This window comes from Sander lucioperca, chromosome 9, assembly GCF_008315115.2.
Source record: "Sander lucioperca isolate FBNREF2018 chromosome 9, SLUC_FBN_1.2, whole genome shotgun sequence".
NCBI classification, from domain to species: Eukaryota; Metazoa; Chordata; class Actinopteri; order Perciformes; family Percidae; genus Sander; species Sander lucioperca.
The window spans coordinates 16465752-16483370 of record NC_050181.1 but is presented as its reverse complement, the minus strand read 5'-3'; the positions used below and the strand labels follow the sequence as shown (position 1 = coordinate 16483370).

Genomic DNA, 17619 nt, shown 5'->3' with positions numbered 1-17619 from the left:
TTGGCCTGAACAGCAGCCATATATAGTCCCATTCATCACATGTGATGATTTTAGCAGAATAAAGTAAAGGTTATGGCAGCCCTCGGATGGTCATACTTGGATAAGAATACAACCATGTGTGTGTGTGTCTGAGAGTGTGTGTGTCTGCACGTGTGTGTGTTAGGATTAGATAAAGAAAACCTCGCTGCCAAAGGCTGCAAGGTTTTGAATGCACAAACTACTTAATGGAACAACAAACCCAAGACATCTCAGCCCCTCCTTGAGGTCCCCCCTCCTGGTTTTAAAGTGTTTGTTGTTGAAACAATCTGTATGGGGATTTGAGCTAAAGGTCAGGGCCCAGTCGAATTAGGGTTGAGGTTAGGGTTACGGTTTAGGGTACGGTCAGGGTTAAAGAATAAGAAGGGAAAATAAGGATAAGGGGATGAAGTTGGATATCGGTTAGGGGTAGGTCTCTGCTCGAGAGCAGCCTTACGGCTGCTTAGTCGTCCCGGTCCAAACCCTCGCGGTAAGCCTCACCTGGTGTGCCACTTTCCAAATCCAAGGCCACACCGCCAATATTTTCTCTTTGCTGTTTTTCCTGCCAATCAAATACTCCAAATCTCGCTGCACTTTTGTGAGACTTCATCTTGCTGTTTATTCACTGCTGCGTTTTTCACCCCAGTTGTCGTGTCTTAGAGTATTATAACAGCGTTTTGATACCAGAAGCCCAATGAGGTTTTACAGATCATTCAGTCAAACCGAGCGTTTTTTGCCACAACTCCTGGCCACGAAGTCCGCCAGCCACTGCCACGCATGTCTCTTTTGGCCCAGTACCAAATTGAACGACGAGCAGTTCAGCGTGCACTGTTATTTGGTTTTACACAAAACAGAAGAAGGGCGCACCGTACCATGTCTATGCAAATAGAGCAAGCCCGTTTTTCAACTCCCACTGCTACAAATCCATTTAATATGTTGTCCCTGATAGAGGACACATAAGACATTAAGCTGATAAGAACAGATACTACACTTGATCTTAGCCAAAAGACCGAGAAGCGATGAGCACCACCTGTTTACTGTCTGACGCAACCTCCCCGGACGGTTCTCACTTGTCATGGTCCAGTGCTTTTAATTGGGCATAACAATAGCTGCTACTTAGCACCCCCGCCCAAGCGCTCCATGGTGAAGCACCTAAGGCTGGTTAAAGACAGCTTGTTTGGTTTTCACAATTGGACAAGGTTCAGCCAAACGGCAATGTTCCCTCTGTGTCCTGTTTCTTAGCTGCTAATAACAACAGAAGTCTAGTTAAGGACAGCTTATTTGCTTTTCACAAGTAAGCAAGACTCAGCCAAACAGCAGAGCCCACCAAAAATAGGTTCAACTCATTGGTGTTCCTCTCCACGGAAGTCTTTAGTAAAAGGCGAAAGACTTGTGCGTTATGAAGAGAAACCAGAGTAAGTGTAGCCCCGAGCTGTTAAAGACATGAAACTCTGCACTAAAGACTCACTGGCACTGCCATGCAGGAAAGGTCATGTGGATCGAAGCTTCCTGTGTGGTGACCAGAGTTCCTGCTGGCTACAAAAACAATGGGTCGGACATACTAAACAAGCCCTTCTAAAGAATCTAGCCAAGGCAGTTGTTGGCTGAGCCTAATTCAGAACTATGCATTTACCCAAACAAAAGACACAAGTCAAACTCTGGCCCACTGGACCATCTGCTGTGGCACCCCCTACTGGCTATCAGAGACCAACGGCAGCTGGGGCCCCAAGCCCAGCCTCTGACCGGAAGGGCAAATTGGGCACCACCCCCTTGCCACTGTCAGGGCATTTTCGGATTTTCCTTTTTTAAATTAAACATGGGCACAGAATTAGCTGGCAGTTTAAACAAATTGCAAGAAGACATTTATGTCTTGGGGGGGGAAGACCTCACCCCTTGCTATTGTGACATTTGAGAGTACTTACTTCTACAGAATTTGGACCTCCAGCCTGCACCGCTGTGAAGGTGTCAGTATGACAACAAGGGGTTTAAAGTGTAGGCAGCACCTGAGGGTTAATGTGCTTGCTCAGGCAGCACGTATGACAAAATTGGAACGATACAGAGAAGATTAGCATGGCCCCTGCGAAAGGATGACACGCAAATTCGTGAAGCGTTACCACATTTTGATCTGAACGTGTTGCCCCGAGCTGTTAAAGACATGAATCTCTGCACTAAAGACCCGCTGGCACTGCCATGCGGGAAAGGTCATATGGGTCGAAGCTTCCTGAGTTCTTTCTGGCTAAACAACGAGTCTGACGTACTAAATAAGCCACTGTAAAGAATCTAGCCAAGGCAGTTGTTGGCTGAGCCTACTTCTAGGCAGCATGCCCTTCAAACTATCTAACAAAAATGACCCAGAGGGGCTGTCCTGTGTTACAAAATTGTTCTCCACCGCATACAACCCTTCAGATAGCAAGTGTCGCACTCTCTCCCTGCTCTTCCCAGCAGTATCTGTCTCATCTGTTCCCCCATCTATTGTTCTTTACCCTGGAAATTACACATGTTTCAGTCGATACGACCAGGGCTTCAATGTTAAAAATTGACCAGACACCGATTGCTCAGAAACCTTAAGTGTTACCACCGACTTAGGTAACTATCCTGCTAGCTCTTTCTCTCATCACAACCTCTCCAGGGAGGACCTCTGGTGGCTTCGTGGTGAAAACAAACTGCGGCCTAGTCTACCACCAGGATGGACAGGTACGTGCACCCTCACACAATTAGTTATGCCCTTCTAAATCTTCCCCTCAATAGACAAGGACCTCTTGATGCAACAACTACCACAACATTTTACAAAAGGAGCTCTCTCACCACAAAACAACTCTCCCAGGGGGTTCATTTGACAACCGCGTATACATACACAGCATTGACATTCCTCGGAGTGTTCCAGATGAATTTAAAGCTAGAAATCAAGTTGGTGCCAGTTTCAAATCATTCCTCTTTTGGTAGGTGGCCATTAATAAAAACATAGATTGACTTAATTATATCTACTATAACCAACAGTGCTTCGTAAATTACACACTAGATGCCGCTAAGGGGAAAGACGTGTGCGTCATGGGTTAGGTTAGGAAAAAGAGGGTCACCGAGACTCTGAATGCACGCACTACAGAAAGCAGTCAAAACACCAAGGCCACCACTGTCCCTCCTCAAGGCCCCCCATCGCTATCCAGTTCTCATATTTGTAATTACATTCATAGTATCAGAGTGTCACTTGCTGTCACAGTATGTACATAGAACACCACTCAAAGGGTCAGGAGCAATTGTTAACACTGGTTTAGGCTCTGTTCGAGGTCAGATGTTATTGGCCAATATTTGAGGTCAGGGGTCCAGACAGGGGTCAGTGATGGTTAAGGTTAGGGTAAGAGGTCATGGAGAGGGTTAGGGATAAAAAAGGAAGAAAATGGGGGATGAAAGGCGTGGGAGGTTGGGTTTAGGAAGAGGAGGGGGGTGAATAGAGAAAGAAGAAGGAAGAGAGGGGGGTGGGGTGGGGACTGAGGGGTAGGTAGGTTTGGGGGTGGGAGCGAGGGAGGGGAGGGCGAGTGGTGGGGGGGTGGGTGGGTGTGTGTGGGTGTAGAAGGAAGAGGAAGAAGATGAAGGAAGAGAAGAAAAGAAGAAAGGAGGAGAAAAGAAAAGGAGAAAGGAAGAAAGAGGAAGAGAGGATTGGAAGAAGAATGTAAAAGACTGTGGGGGGAGAGAAAAAGAATGTGAGGGAGGGGGGAAAAAAAGAAAATATATAATGAAAAAGTAAAAAGAAAAAAGAAAAGAGGAAAAAAATATATAATATAAAATATATAAAAAAAAATAAAAAAGAAAGGGTTAGGGGTTAAAGGATGGATAAGGGATGAAGTTGGATATCGGTAGGGGTACCAATAGCAGTAAGAGTGCCAATAGGAACTCCAAAACATTTCGTAAAGGTTTCGACTTTGTATATACCCCTCTGTGTGCACATGCTCTTCTGTGGCGGTGCAAAATTTTGAACATGGTGCGCAAAGCATTATGGGAAATGGTTGACCTTTTGTACTGCATCTTTAGAACGGAAGGGGCTAGAGCGATGAAACTTTGACCTACCCCCCCCCATTTTCAATGATGGGCTTTCCTATGGTACCACCCACTTGTCTCTACGACCTTTCGCTTCTGAGCTACGTCACTTTTTTTAGTCAAAACGTCTGTATCTCCTGAACGGAAGGTCGTAGAGACTCGGGGACAAGTTCAGCGTGGTCGAATTATGTCAGACGGAGCCCGTTTCCAAGTGTGTAGGACGTACCGTTCTGGAGTTATAAGCGAAAAATGTTCGCGCCATAGACTTTAATTGTAGGATTTTGTGAAAATTTGACAGTTTTTTTCTCGGAAAATGTTCCTCCAGGACATTTTTAGGAGCGCGTTTCTGGTCATTTGGAGTCGATTGGTAGCTATTTGTACTGTAACTTTTTGTTTACATAATTCTGATCAATACACGTTTCAGGAGTCCTTCAGCGCATATGCTGATCTTCCCAGAAAATGTAAATAGGGGATAAATGTCACTATTGAGAGACATACAGGTAAGTAGGGAATTGAGAGCCCTCCTGTGGCCACACGTGGCATTGGCCTGAACAGCAGCCATATATAGTCCCATTCATCACATGTGATGATTTTAGCAGAATAAAGTAAAGGTTATGGCAGCCCTCGGATGGTCATACTTGGATAAGAATACAACCATGTGTGTGTGTCTGAGAGTGTGTGTGTCTGCACGTGTGTGTGTTAGGATTAGATAAAGAAAACCTCGCTGCCAAAGGCTGCGAGGTTTTGAATGCACAAACTACTTAATGGAACAACAAACCCAAGACATCTCAGCCCCTCCTTGAGGTCCCCCCTCCTGGTTTTAAAGTGTTTGTTGTTGAAACAATCTGTATGGGGATTTGAGCTAAAGGTCAGGGCCCAGTCGAATTAGGGTTGAGGTTAGGGTTACGGTTTAGGGTACGGTCAGGGTTAAAGAATAAGAAGGGAAAATAAGGATAAGGGGATGAAGTTGGATATCGGTTAGGGGTAGGTCTCTGCTCGAGAGCAGCCTTACGGCTGCTTAGTCGTCCCGGTCCAAACCCTCGCGGTAAGCCTCACCTGGTGTGCCACTTTCCAAATCCAAGGCCACACCGCCAATATTTTCTCTTTGCTGTTTTTCCTGCCAATAAATACTCCAAATCTCGCTGCACTTTTGTGAGACTTCATCTTGCTGTTTATTCACTGCTGCGTTTTTCACCCCAGTTGTCGTGTCTTAGAGTATTATAACAGCGTTTTGATACCAGAAGCCCAATGAGGTTTTACAGATCATTCAGTCAAACCGAGCGTTTTTTGCCACAACTCCTGGCCACGAAGTCCGCCAGCCACTGCCACGCATGTCTCTTTTGGCCCAGTACCAAATTGAACGACGAGCAGTTCAGCGTGCACTGTTATTTGGTTTTACACAAAACAGAAGAAGGGCGCACCGTACCATGTCTATGCAAATAGAGCAAGCCCGTTTTTCAACTCCCACTGCTACAAATCCATTTAATATGTTGTCCCTGATAGAGGACACATAAGACATTAAGCTGATAAGAACAGATACTACACTTGATCTTAGCCAAAAGACCGAGAAGCGATGAGCACCACCTGTTTACTGTCTGACGCAACCTCCCCGGACGGTTCTCACTTGTCATGGTCCAGTGCTTTTAATTGGGCATAACAATAGCTGCTACTTAGCACCCCCGCCCAAGCGCTCCATGGTGAAGCACCTAAGGCTGGTTAAAGACAGCTTGTTTGGTTTTCACAATTGGACAAGGTTCAGCCAAACGGCAATGTTCCCTCTGTGTCCTGTTTCTTAGCTGCTAATAACAACAGAAGTCTAGTTAAGGACAGCTTATTTGCTTTTCACAAGTAAGCAAGACTCAGCCAAACAGCAGAGCCCACCAAAAATAGGTTCAACTCATTGGTGTTCCTCTCCACGGAAGTCTTTAGTAAAAGGCGAAAGACTTGTGCGTTATGAAGAGAAACCAGAGTAAGTGTAGCCCCGAGCTGTTAAAGACATGAAACTCTGCACTAAAGACTCACTGGCACTGCCATGCAGGAAAGGTCATGTGGATCGAAGCTTCCTGTGTGGTGACCAGAGTTCCTGCTGGCTACAAAAACAATGGGTCGGACATACTAAACAAGCCCTTCTAAAGAATCTAGCCAAGGCAGTTGTTGGCTGAGCCTAATTCAGAACTATGCATTTACCCAAACAAAAGACACAAGTCAAACTCTGGCCCACTGGACCATCTGCTGTGGCACCCCCTACTGGCTATCAGAGACCAACGGCAGCTGGGGCCCAAGCCCAGCCTCTGACCGGAAGGGCAAATTGGGCACCACCCCCTTGCCACTGTCAGGGCATTTTCGGATTTTCCTTTTTTAAATTAAACATGGGCACAGAATTAGCTGGCAGTTTAAACAAATTGCAAGAAGACATTTATGTCTTGGGGGGGGAAGACCTCACCCCTTGCTATTGTGACATTTGAGAGTACTTACTTCTACAGAATTTGGACCTCCAGCCTGCACCGCTGTGAAGGTGTCAGTATGACAACAAGGGGTTTAAAGTGTAGGCAGCACCTGAGGGTTAATGTGCTTGCTCAGGCAGCACGTATGACAAAATTGGAACGATACAGAGAAGATTAGCATGGCCCCTGCGAAAGGATGACACGCAAATTCGTGAAGCGTTACCACATTTTGATCTGAACGTGTTGCCCCGAGCTGTTAAAGACATGAATCTCTGCACTAAAGACCCGCTGGCACTGCCATGCGGGAAAGGTCATATGGGTCGAAGCTTCCTGAGTTCTTTCTGGCTAAACAACGAGTCTGACGTACTAAATAAGCCACTGTAAAGAATCTAGCCAAGGCAGTTGTTGGCTGAGCCTACTTCTAGGCAGCATGCCCTTCAAACTATCTAACAAAAATGACCCAGAGGGGCTGTCCTGTGTTACAAAATTGTTCTCCACCGCATACAACCCTTCAGATAGCAAGTGTCGCACTCTCTCCCTGCTCTTCCCAGCAGTATCTGTCTCATCTGTTCCCCCATCTATTGTTCTTTACCCTGGAAATTACACATGTTTCAGTCGATACGACCAGGGCTTCAATGTTAAAAATTGACCAGACACCGATTGCTCAGAAACCTTAAGTGTTACCACCGACTTAGGTAACTATACTGCTAGCTCTTTCTCTCATCACAACCTCTCCAGGGAGGACCTCTGGTGGCTTCGTGGTGAAAACAAACTGCGGCCTAGTCTACCACCAGGATGGACAGGTACGTGCACCCTCACACAATTAGTTATGCCCTTCTAAATCTTCCCCTCAATAGACAAGGACCTCTTGATGCAACAACTACCACAACATTTTACAAAAGGAGCTCTCTCACCACAAAACAACTCTCCCAGGGGGTTCATTTGACAACCGCGTATACATACACAGCATTGACATTCCTCGGAGTGTTCCAGATGAATTTAAAGCTAGAAATCAAGTTGGTGCCAGTTTCAAATCATTCCTCTTTTGGTAGGTGGCCATTAATAAAAACATAGATTGACTTAATTATATCTACTATAACCAACAGTGCTTCGTAAATTACACACTAGATGCCGCTAAGGGGAAAGACGTGTGCGTCATGGGTTAGGTTAGGAAAAAGAGGGTCACCGAGACTCTGAATGCACGCACTACAGAAAGCAGTCAAAACACCAAGGCCACCACTGTCCCTCCTCAAGGCCCCCCATCGCTATCCAGTTCTCATATTTGTAATTACATTCATAGTATCAGAGTGTCACTTGCTGTCACAGTATGTACATAGAACACCACTCAAAGGGTCAGGAGCAATTGTTAACACTGGGTTATGCTCTGTTCGAGGTCAGATGTTATTGGCCAATATTTGAGGTCAGGGGTCCAGACAGGGGTCAGTGATGGTTAAGGTTAGGGTAAGAGGTCATGGAGAGGGTTAGGGATAAAAAAGGAAGAAAAGGGGGGATGAAAGGGGTGGGAGGTTGGGTTTAGGAAGAGGAGGGGGGTGAATAGAGAAAGAAGAAGGAAGAGAGGGGGGTGGGGTGGGGACTGAGGGGTAGGTAGGTTTGGGGGTGGGAGCGAGGGAGGGGAGGGCGAGTGGTGGGGGGGGGGGTGTGTGTGGGTGTAGAAGGAAGAGGAAGAAGATGAAGGAAGAGAAGAAAAGAAGAAAGGGGGAGAAAAGAAAAGGAGAAAGGAAGAAAGAGGAAGAGAGGATTGGAAGAAGAATGTAAAAGACTGTGGGGGGAGAGAAAAAGAATGTGAGGGGGGGGGGAAGAAAATATATAATGAAAAAGTAAAAATATAAAAAGAAAAAAGAATAAAATATATATAATATAAAAATATATTTCAAAAAAAATAAAAAATAAAGAAAGGGTTAGGCTTAGGGGTTAGAAGATGGATCAGGGATGAAGTTGGATATCGGTATGGGGTACCGATAGCAGTAAGAGTGCCAATAGGAACTCCAAAAAATTTCATAAAGGTTTCGACTTTGTATATACCCCTCTGTGTGCACATGCTCTTCTGTGGCGGTGCAAAATTTTGAACATGGTGCGCAAAGCATTATGGGAAATGGTTGACCTTTTGTACTGCATCTTTAGAACGGAAGGGGCTAGAGCGATGAAACTTTGACCTACCCCCCCCCATTTTCAATGATGGGCTTTCCTATGGTACCACCCACTTGTCTCTACGACCTTTCGCTTCTGAGCTACGTCACTTTTTTTAGTCAAAACGTCTGTATCTCCTGAACGGAAGGTCGTAGAGACTCGGGGACAAGTTCAGCGTGGTCGAATTATGTCAGACGGAGCCCGTTTCCAAGTGTGTAGGACGTACCGTTCTGGAGTTATAAGCGAAAAATGTTCGCGCCATAGACTTTAATTGTAGGATTTTGTGAAAATTTGACAGTTTTTTTCTCGGAAAATGTTCCTCCAGGACATTTTTAGGAGCGCGTTTCTGGTCATTTGGAGTCGATTGGTAGCTATTTGTACTGTAACTTTTTGTTTACATAATTCTGATCAATACACGTTTCAGGAGTCCTTCAGCGCATATGCTGATCTTCCCAGAAAATGTAAATAGGGGATAAATGTCACTATTGAGAGACATACAGGTAAGTAGGGAATTGAGAGCCCTCCTGTGGCCACACGTGGCATTGGCCTGAACAGCAGCCATATATAGTCCCATTCATCACATGTGATGATTTTAGCAGAATAAAGTAAAGGTTATGGCAGCCCTCGGATGGTCATACTTGGATAAGAATACAACCATGTGTGTGTGTGTGTCTGAGAGTGTGTGTGTCTGCACGTGTGTGTGTTAGGATTAGATAAAGAAAACCTCGCTGCCAAAGGCTGCGAGGTTTTGAATGCACAAACTACTTAATGGAACAACAAACCCAAGACATCTCAGCCCCTCCTTGAGGTCCCCCCTCCTGGTTTTAAAGTGTTTGTTGTTGAAACAATCTGTATGGGGATTTGAGCTAAAGGTCAGGGCCCAGTCGAATTAGGGTTGAGGTTAGGGTTACGGTTTAGGGTACGGTCAGGGTTAAAGAATAAGAAGGGAAAATAAGGATAAGGGGATGAAGTTGGATATCGGTTAGGGGTAGGTCTCTGCTCGAGAGCAGCCTTACGGCTGCTTAGTCGTCCCGGTCCAAACCCTCGCGGTAAGCCTCACCTGGTGTGCCACTTTCCAAATCCAAGGCCACACCGCCAATATTTTCTCTTTGCTGTTTTTCCTGCCAATCAATACTCCAAATCTCGCTGCACTTTTGTGAGACTTCATCTTGCTGTTTATTCACTGCTGCGTTTTTCACCCCAGTTGTCGTGTCTTAGAGTATTATAACAGCGTTTTGATACCAGAAGCCCAATGAGGTTTTACAGATCATTCAGTCAAACCGAGCGTTTTTTGCCACAACTCCTGGCCACGAAGTCCGCCAGCCACTGCCACGCATGTCTCTTTTGGCCCAGTACCAAATTGAACGACGAGCAGTTCAGCGTGCACTGTTATTTGGTTTTACACAAGACAGAAGAAGGGCGCACCGTACCATGTCTATGCAAATAGAGCAAGCCCCTTTTTCAACTCCCACTGCTACAAATCCATTTAATATGTTGTCCCTGATAGAGGACACATAAGACATTAAGCTGATAAGAACAGATTTTTTTTTTTTTTTTTTTTTATTTATTATTATTGACACAAGTTCAAGACACATTTCATAAAGGTCTTCACACAATTTACAAAATTTCAGTTACCATTTAAGATACAACATGATAAATAAATAAGTTACTCTGTAAAACTATTTAAAACAGGTGTAGCACAGTAAAAGCAATTGTTTTCAGACGTAATACAGGTAAGAGTTGTTTTCATAAGTTTCAGGTAAACATAAAAAGTTGTCATCTTGTGCATGTCAGAGTATGTTTAGTGTCCATATTAAAAGTCTTAAGAGAGAGGGCATTGGTTTAAATGCTCTTTTCAAAAATCAGTTGTGCAGGAGCGCAATGAGTCCCTAACAAGGCTATACTAAGACCGTTTGGTTCTCTCGGGATCCTGTTGCGGTGCTCAGAGGAGACCCTCCCCTTGTTGCTCCTTCCCACCTGCCTCACCCGGAGAGTCAGGCCGCCGCTGCTTTGACCTTTTCTTGTGTGGCTCCGGCTCCTTCGTCCGAATGGGCACAGAGGCGATTCTTCTTTGCAGCTGTGTCCTTGGCTTGCCGCTTGCAGCTCGGGCCATTTGGGCCGCTGCTGCAGCCATCCTGATCACAGCTGCGGGGGGGATCTGCATGTGCTTTCTTACCAGCAAGTTTCTGGAGGTCCAAATGGCGTCTTTGATGGCGGCCAGGGTGAGCCACTGATTTGCAAAGTCACATGCTGGCATCTGTTTCTTAGGGCTCACCCCATACAGCACTAGCTGTGCTGTGAGGACCTCCCTTGCTGGTAAGTACGGGAATTGCAAGGAGCCGGCCATTGCCCACTGGTCTACGGCAGCGCTGCACTCCCAGAGCAAATGCCTCACCGACTCAGGCTCGCCACAACCTGGTCGGGGGCAGGTTGAGTGCGCTGACATGCCCCGGGAGTGCATAACGGACCTGACCGGGAGGATCTCGTGAGCCACCATCCATGACAGGTCCCGGAGTCTGTTTGGGAGAGCCGAATGGTTCATGTTGCGCCAAACAGTTGAGGGCTCGCCAAATGCCAGCCCACGCACTGGACTCACTGGTTCCCGCTCCTGCACAACTGAAATGAGAGAGCGATGATTTGTTAAAACATACACTTCTTCTTGCTCAAGTTGAAAACGTTTTAAAAAGGTCTGGATAAAAGCATAGGTTGGCGGCAGGATAAAAGACACAGGTACTTTAAGATCAGAGGGTAAAATCTTCAGTCTTCTGAGATATGATCCCATCCAGAACCGTGCCATAGCTGCTGTCTTAGCATTTCTGGATGGGGCCGTGGCTGCTGTTATGTGTATAGCTGTAAATCTGCTCCCTAAAAACAATAACAGGTCCGGCACTCCTTTCCCTCCTTTCTCCTTTGGCTTCTTCATCACGCTTCTTTGCACTCGTTCCCACTTGGACCCCCACAGGAAATAAAAGATGGCTCGTTCCAGGTCTAAAATCACTTTTCTGGGTGGGATAAAAACAGAACTGATGAGTAAAAGCAAAGGTAAAATCACTGCCTTGATGATTAAAACCTTTCCTTCTAGTGTCAGTCCTCTAAGTCTCCAGTACCCTAGTCTCTGCCTAACTTTCCCTACCATGTCTGGCCAATTTGTTTTCCCTCCCCCCTCCCTATCAAATTTGACCCCAAGTATTTTTTGGTCGGTCTGGGTCACAGTCAGGGGGAGTCCTGTCATCTCAGTCGCTGTCCACGGTCCATAAAAATGGGCTAGGGTCTTGCTTCTATTTAGTTTTGACCCAGAGGCCCGCCCAAACCAGTCGGTCAAGTCTAGAGTCCTGTTGACAGATAAAAGGTCAGTGCATAAAATGTTAATATCGTCCATATATAAAATACACTTTGTCGCAAGTCCCCCGCTCCCTGGCACTCCTACCCCATTGATTTGTTTGTCCCTTCTCAAGATCTGTGCCAGTGGTTCGATGCAAATAACATAAAGGAGGGCAGATAACGGACACCCCTGACGGACACCGCAGTTGATATTGACTGCTTTTGTCAGATTCCCGTTAACAATGAATTTGCTGGTAATACCCCGGTACAGCAATCCCACCCAGGCTATAAACCTTCTTGGGAAACCCATTTTTTGCAGTACCTGGAAAAGGTATTGGTGCGAGACCCGATCAAAAGCTTTCTCAAAATCTAAGTTTAGGACTACTAGCCGGATGTTTCTGTCTCTCGCATAACAGATGGTGTCTCGGATCAGTGCGAGGCTGTCGGTGATCTTCCTCCCTGGTATGGCACAGGCTTGATCCGGGTGGATCAGCCCTTCTAAAAACAAAGACATGCGTGATGCTAAAAGTTTACTAAAAAGTTTACAATCAAAATTTAAAAGTGTGATGGGTCTCCAATTTCTCAGGTCAGTCTTGTCTTTGTCTTTGTAAAGGAGGGTCACTATCCCTACTCTAAAGCTGTCAGGAAGTTGTTCAAGTTTTTCAAAATCGCTAAAAACATCAAGCAAGTCAGGTGCTAAAATGTCCCGAAATGTTAAATAAAATTCTAAGGGAAGTCCGTCTTCTCCTGGGGACTTCCCTGTTCTAAAACTCTTGATGCATTCATTTAACTCTAGAATAGTAAAATCCTGGGTTAAAAGCACTCTGTCGTCTACCGTTTGCTCAATGAAATTTAAAACTTCCATCATGCTGTCTCTTTGAACCAGTTTTTCTCTATATAGTTCTGTATAAAAGTTTTCAATTGTGTCTTTGATTTCCTCTGTTGTTTTAGCATTGCAGCCATTTTCTTTTTTTAAGCTTAAAAAGCCCCTTCCTTTATTTACTATTTTCTTAAAGAAGTATCTTGTACACTTTTCCCCTTCCTCTATTTCTTTTTCTTTGCTTCTTAAAATGACCCCCTTGCTTTTAATTTCTGCTAAAAGGGACATCTCTCCTTTAATTTGTTTCATGTCTTCATTTAGATCCATCCCTTGTTGGTTCAGTTTGAAATACCGCTGGAGTCGTTTTTGCAGTCCCAACATGCGTCTGTCGTCCCTATCTTTCTTTCTCTTACCTGCCTGTCTAAAGAAGGTCTGGGTCCGTCTTTTTACCATTTCCCACCAATGTGCACGTGTATCGTAAAAGTCTTGAAGGGTCTGCCACTCGAGGTACTGCTCCCGATACTGACTAACTAACTCCCTATCCTCTAAAAGGGAACAGTTGAGCTTCCACAGACCACTTCCTAATATCACCTCAGAAGACAGTGAGAGGGTGCAGGAAAGCATTGCGTGGTCAGAAAAGAAAACTGGTTCCAATCTAGCATCCATCGGTGGGCAATCGCGTGATAAAATGTAATCTATGCGAGAGGCTCTGGTGCCATCACCACTGAACCAGGTGAAGCCTTGCTCTCTGGGATGCATGGTTCTAAAACAGTCGAGAAGTTTAAAATCTTTGCATATGTCCCGTAATAAAACCGATGTTTTGTCAATTTTAAGATCTTCCCCTGCTCCTTTCCTATCATTCCTGCTTAGAATACAATTAAAATCTCCCCCTACAACTAGTGGCGCCCTACCTAGCATGTGGAACTGCAAGTCTTCCAAAAGGTCATACCTGTCATTTTTATCATTAAAACCATAAATATTTAAGACGTTAAAATCTCTTCCCATAAAAGTCAAGTGTGCTAAAAGTGCCCGGCCATCTCTCACCACTGTGCTACCCTTCACCAAGACTAGGGGGTTTTTGATTAGAATGGCCACGCCATCATTTTTGTTCTGATTTGATCCGCTCCATATCGATGTTTGTTGCCATAACTTCTCCCAATCTCTGTAATGGTTTAAAAACGGCAGGCCACACTCCTGTATTAAAAACACATCCGACTTAAAAGAGTTAAGGAAGGATAAAACAGTCTCAGCTCTAACTCTCGACTTCACACTTCTCACATTTATGGTTGAGAAGGTAAGTGTCATGAGTATGATTATAAATAACAAGTATGACATTTTAAAGGACTAAGAGGGGAATTGCAATGTTAAAATGTCTTAAAAGAGGCAGTTAGTCAATGGCTTGTGAATGGAGCTCTTCCTTCACTCCTATTGGTGAAAAGGGAAGGGTTTGAGCTTCATTTCCCGGTTGGACTCTGGGGGTGGGCCTTTGTTGCAAGGTTGCATTTAAGTTTGAGTCCTTGGGGGTTGATTGCAGAGCTATGTTTAGGAAAGAGACCTCATTTGGGGAATCGGGGGGGAAGACTCTGGGCTCCCCCACAGATAAACTGTCTGAGGAGTTGCCAGCTCTTCCCCTCTTCTCTGCGACTCCAGCAGACTCCGAGGACGTTTCTGATAAAGGCCTCTTGGCCGGCTGGGCATTGGGGAGGGAGGCATCCTCGCTATTGCCTTGTGACTGGTCACTTTCATGTTCTAGACTAGCTCCGCCTTCTGCCTGCACTGCCCCATCTTTCCCACCACTCTCCTCTGATTGGGCAGTTACAGGCCCCTCCTCCTCTCCCCCTTCACCCATTTCTTGTTCTCCAATCACAGGATTTGGAGGGAGATTTGAATTTCCCAGCTCGGCTTCTGCAAACAGCTCTGTAAATGGTTCATCTGGTCCGCCATTTTGTTCCTTTGCGACTACCTTTGCTGCTTTCAGTTTGTTGGCAAAAGACTTTGGGCAATCTCTGAAGAGGTGGTTTGTTTCTCCACAAAGATTACACTTCCTGCCATTGGTACACTCCTCAAAGGTATGCCCATTTCTCTACATTTCCCACAAATTATCTGTTGACATGCTTCTGCCAGGTGCCCATGCTCACCACACTTGCGGCAGAGCTTGGGCTGTCCCTGGTAGTGGATGTAGCCTCTGTTGTTACCGAGAACTATCATTGATGGCAGATGTTTCAGGCCCTGGAAGCCCTGAGGGTCCTGACATTGGTGTATGGGGACCCTCCACGCGCAATTCCAGATTCCATCCTCATCCCTCACCTTGGTAGCCTGGCCTTTCACAGTGCAATATCTCCCCAGCCACAAACAAATGTCATCCGCATTCACTGTCTCATTGAACATTCTGACAATGACTGTTTTAAAGGCATTGTCAGTCAGTTTCTCAACATTGAAAGTGGAAAACTGGTGTTTTTCATTTTCATATCTATTCCAGAAGTCTCTGAGAACACTGGCAGAGCGAAAGCTTACATCGAAACCTTTGTTAAAAGGCAGGGTAACAATACAATTAATATCTTCTGGTGGGAAAAGTAACGTTCTTTGTATAAGCTTCCTGGAGAAGTCAAGCCGTGACATCACCAATGGATTGCCATCTTTATCTTTAAAATTAAAGCGGACACTGTGGTGCCTCCGCATGCCAGCATGGCTGGCTGACATGATGGAGACCCCACTCAATTTCCCTGTTTGCCCTAGCTGAGGTTTAAAAACAAAGCTTTAAGAACCTTACCTACCTTTCGTGAAACAGCGAATTACAAGAAAATCTAAATTTTCAAACACTATATGACAATATCCTCCTAACACCATGAAAACAAGGCCACAAACAGGCAGAGTTTTCCGATTAGCCGGAGGTGATCGCAGTCTTAACCAAAAGGCCGAGAAGCGATGAGCACCACCTGTTTACTGTCCGACGCAACCTCCCCGGACGGTTCTCACTTGTCATGGTCCAGTGCTTTTAATTGGGCATAACAATAGCTGCTACTTAGCACCCCCGCCCAAGCGCTCCATGGTGAAGCACCTAAGGCTGGTTAAAGACAGCTTGTTTGGTTTTCACAATTGGACAAGGTTCAGCCAAACGGCAATGTTCCCTCTGTGTCCTGTTTCTTAGCTGCTAATAACAACAGAAGTCTAGTTAAGGACAGCTTATTTGCTTTTCACAAGTAAGCAAGACTCAGCCAAACAGCAGAGCCCACCAAAAATAGGTTCAACTCATTGGTGTTCCTCTCCACGGAAGTCTTTAGTAAAAGGCGAAAGACTTGTGCGTTATGAAGAGAAACCAGAGTAAGTGTAGCCCCGAGCTGTTAAAGACATGAAACTCTGCACTAAAGACTCACTGGCACTGCCATGCAGGAAAGGTCATGTGGATCGAAGCTTCCTGTGTGGTGACCAGAGTTCCTGCTGGCTACAAAAACAATGGGTCGGACATACTAAACAAGCCCTTCTAAAGAATCTAGCCAAGGCAGTTGTTGGCTGAGCCTAATTCAGAACTATGCATTTACCCAAACAAAAGACACAAGTCAAACTCTGGCCCACTGGACCATCTGCTGTGGCACCCCCTACTGGCTATCAGAGACCAACGGCAGCTGGGGCCCAAGCCCAGCCTCTGACCGGAAGGGCAAATTGGGCACCACCCCCTTGCCACTGTCAGGGCATTTTCGGATTTTCCTTTTTTAAATTAAACATGGGCACAGAATTAGCTGGCAGTTTAAACAAATTGCAAGAAGACATTTATGTCTTGGGGGGGGAAGACCTCACCCCTTGCTATTGTGACATTTGAGAGTACTTACTTCTACAGAATTTGGACCTCCAGCCTGCACCGCTGTGAAGGTGTCAGTATGACAACAAGGGGTTTAAAGTGTAGGCAGCACCTGAGGGTTAATGTGCTTGCTCAGGCAGCACGTATGACAAAATTGGAACGATACAGAGAAGATTAGCATGGCCCCTGCGAAAGGATGACACGCAAATTCGTGAAGCGTTACCACATTTTGATCTGAACGTGTTGCCCCGAGCTGTTAAAGACATGAATCTCTGCACTAAAGACCCGCTGGCACTGCCATGCGGGAAAGGTCATATGGGTCGAAGCTTCCTGAGTTCTTTCTGGCTAAACAACGAGTCTGACGTACTAAATAAGCCACTGTAAAGAATCTAGCCAAGGCAGTTGTTGGCTGAGCCTACTTCTAGGCAGCATGCCCTTCAAACTATCTAACAAAAATGACCCAGAGGGGCTGTCCTGTGTTACAAAATTGTTCTCCACCGCATACAACCCTTCAGATAGCAAGTGTCGCACTCTCTCCCTGCTCTTCCCAGCAGTATCTGTCTCATCTGTTCCCCCATCTATTGTTCTTTACCCTGGAAATTACACATGTTTCAGTCGATACGACCAGGGCTTCAATGTTAAAAATTGACCAGACACCGATTGCTCAGAAACCTTAAGTGTTACCACCGACTTAGGTAACTATACTGCTAGCTCTTTCTCTCATCACAACCTCTCCAGGGAGGACCTCTGGTGGCTTCGTGGTGAAAACAAACTGCGGCCTAGTCTACCACCAGGATGGACAGGTACGTGCACCCTCACACAATTAGTTATGCCCTTCTAAATCTTCCCCTCAATAGACAAGGACCTCTTGATGCAACAACTACCACAACATTTTACAAAAGGAGCTCTCTCACCACAAAACAACTCTCCCAGGGGGTTCATTTGACAACCGCGTATACATACACAGCATTGACATTCCTCGGAGTGTTCCAGATGAATTTAAAGCTAGAAATCAAGTTGGTGCCAGTTTCAAATCATTCCTC

At 45.6% G+C, this 17619-nt stretch overlaps 8 non-coding genes across 8 annotated transcripts; 3 read left to right on the top strand and 5 right to left on the bottom strand.

Moving 5' to 3' along the window:
• Positions 1-849: 849 nt before the first annotated feature.
• LOC116044957 lies at positions 850-1036 on the bottom strand. Its single transcript, XR_004103802.2, has one exon. It is a non-coding gene; the product is annotated as a U2 spliceosomal RNA (small nuclear RNA).
• Positions 1037-1318: 282 nt separating this feature from the next.
• LOC116044946 lies at positions 1319-1434 on the bottom strand. The gene has a single exon (XR_004103792.1). It is a non-coding gene; the product is annotated as a U5 spliceosomal RNA (small nuclear RNA).
• A 596-nt stretch (positions 1435-2030) lies between these two features.
• Positions 2031-2137, top strand: LOC116044952. The gene has a single exon (XR_004103799.1). It is a non-coding gene; the product is annotated as a U6 spliceosomal RNA (small nuclear RNA).
• A 3298-nt stretch (positions 2138-5435) lies between these two features.
• Positions 5436-5622, bottom strand: LOC116044958. The gene has a single exon (XR_004103803.1). It is a non-coding gene; the product is annotated as a U2 spliceosomal RNA (small nuclear RNA).
• Positions 5623-5904: 282 nt separating this feature from the next.
• Positions 5905-6020, bottom strand: LOC116044944. The gene has a single exon (XR_004103791.1). It is a non-coding gene; the product is annotated as a U5 spliceosomal RNA (small nuclear RNA).
• A 595-nt stretch (positions 6021-6615) lies between these two features.
• On the top strand, positions 6616-6722 carry LOC116044951. Its single transcript, XR_004103798.1, has one exon. It is a non-coding gene; the product is annotated as a U6 spliceosomal RNA (small nuclear RNA).
• A 9267-nt stretch (positions 6723-15989) lies between these two features.
• On the bottom strand, positions 15990-16105 carry LOC116044943. The gene has a single exon (XR_004103790.1). It is a non-coding gene; the product is annotated as a U5 spliceosomal RNA (small nuclear RNA).
• Positions 16106-16700: 595 nt separating this feature from the next.
• Positions 16701-16807, top strand: LOC116044950. The gene has a single exon (XR_004103797.1). It is a non-coding gene; the product is annotated as a U6 spliceosomal RNA (small nuclear RNA).
• The last annotated feature ends 812 nt before the right edge of the window (positions 16808-17619 follow it).